A 2,431-nucleotide genomic window follows, 5' to 3' on the forward strand; every position below is an offset into this window, starting at 1 on the left:
TAATGCTATAACTTATTGAAAAGTTTATGGATCCACACAATTTTTTTATGAGAAATAATATTTTTTAATAAACCCTTTTTCATTCGACATACTTTATCTTAATCGAGATATTAATAAGGAACCAGCAGATCAAGTAGCTTTTGGAATAAAACACCAATTTTTTTAAAATTAAACACTATCTAAAGATTTGCATCGAAGCGTTTATTTTTGATAGTGATTTTAATCACTGTCAGATATCATTATACTTGATCCAACTATGCCACGTCACCACTGTGCCGCGACCCCCCTGTGCTGGGTTTTTTTTTTTTGATTTTAAAATCCAAAAAATTGGTTAAACTTGATAAATTATGTCCATAAAATTTTTTATTAAACTTATCTTAAACATCATGAAATCATTAAAAAAAAAATGTATAATTATTAGGATTTTACTGTTTAATTATCGCTTAATTACTAAATAGTAATTATTTCAAAAATTAGATAGAGAATATCTGAAGCCAGATTAGAAATCAGCATCAAAATTTTGAAATGAATTTATGTACTAATTGTGAACAATAAAAACTGTAGCACAATGGGGTCACGATACAGTGTGGACATGTCATAATTGGGATAAGTATAGATAATATCTGACAGTGATTAAATAAAAGTTATATTATAATAAAAGTAACGCTTCTATGCAAATCTGTAGATAATATTGAATTTTAAGAAATTGGTGGATTATTCTAAAAGCAAAATTAACTTCTATTTCCTCAATTATATCCTGATTAGTGGTTCCCTGATTTAAAAATATAATATGTGAATAAATACTAATTATAGAAATTAAATTTAGAGTGAAATTGATATTCAATAATTTATTACTGTAATTTATACGGAGAAATTATAAAAATAATAAAGTAGTTGTATATTTGTGTTACTTCGAACGTGTATGAAAATTTAAACGGCTTGATGCAATACTTACCAAAAAAAAATGTTTGTTACTTATAAATACACTGGACTTCAAGGAACTTTCATCAGAATCAAAAATATACTTTTCTTTATCAACTTTTCACGCTGTTTTCAAATCTGCAATTAAGCTTTTTCTATCACTTCTAAATTTTTTATATTATTACTAATTGCATATAACATAATAATTGAAACAAAAAAATAATTTATTTTCAAATTATTATTGATTTTTATTATTAATATGTTAAAAATATTTAGTGAAAAATGTCCTTTTTAACCTATTTTGTTAGTCCTTTAAAGTTTATGAGAAAGTATTGATAAAGTTTATAGTAAAAAATGTTAAATTTGTTACCATAACTTATAGCTAAACTTATAAGTTTGAAGTTGACATCATTAAATAACAAATTTTATGAGTATAACACAAATTGTATTATTAAGATTAGTATGCAGTCTGAGAATTTTATAATTAATATTTACAGTAAATTTATCAAGAAAGCTCAAAATTTTTTTGCATTTTTATCATAATAGATTACTTAAATAAAAATCATAGTAATAATTTCTAAGTAACAATTGTATTTAAAAAGATTCTACAATAGAAATATGCAGAACTGAATTAATTTTAATGATTTATTGTAACTAAAAAATCAATGAAAATGTTTTTAAAAAAATCTACACAATTTAGTATTTTATAAAATTTGATTATAATTGTAATAATCCATTGTTAAATTCAGATGAAACTAAACATAATTTTTTTAGAAACGATTTATATAGCAACATGTTACCGAAAAATGTGAAATATTAATGACTGGTAACATACACAAATAGAGTTTAAAAAAACCCAGCACAGGGGGGTCGCGGCACAGTGGTGACGTGGTATAGATGGATCAAGTATAATGATATCTGACAGTGATTAAAATCACTATAAAAAAAAAACGCTTCGATGCAAATCTTTAGATACTGTTTAATTTTAAAAAATTGGTGGACTATTCCAAAAGCTACATGATCTGCTAGTTCACTATTAATATCCTAATTAAGATAAAGTATGTAGAATGAAAAAGGGATTATTAAAAAATATTATTTCTCATAAAAAAATAATGTTGATCCATACACTTTTCAATATGTCATAGCATTATAAAGTTAAAAATGTAAAAAATAAAATCGAGAATTTTCACACAATAATAGCATTCAGTAGCCATTTTCACCGTGAAGATAAAATAAAGTCCGAAATTTTTTTTTCGCATAATAAAGTAAATTACATTAGCTTTAATTTAAGATATATATAAAAGTGTCAGACTTTCCGGAACACTTTCAAAATTTAAGTTGAAAAAGTTGTCATTTTAAATCTCCCCCTGTGGCCAGGTAAAGGGTCAGATATAAAAAAAATATATACCAAATGATAGTTAAAGACATCATGCATCTATAAAAAAAAAATTATATTGATCCATACATCTTTCAAAAAGTTATAGCATTATAAAGTTAAAAATATAAAAAT

This window comes from Daktulosphaira vitifoliae, unplaced genomic scaffold (assembly GCF_025091365.1).
Source record: "Daktulosphaira vitifoliae isolate Bord-2020 unplaced genomic scaffold, ASM2509136v1 Scaffold_1, whole genome shotgun sequence".
Lineage (NCBI taxonomy): Eukaryota > Metazoa > Arthropoda > Insecta > Hemiptera > Phylloxeridae > Daktulosphaira > Daktulosphaira vitifoliae.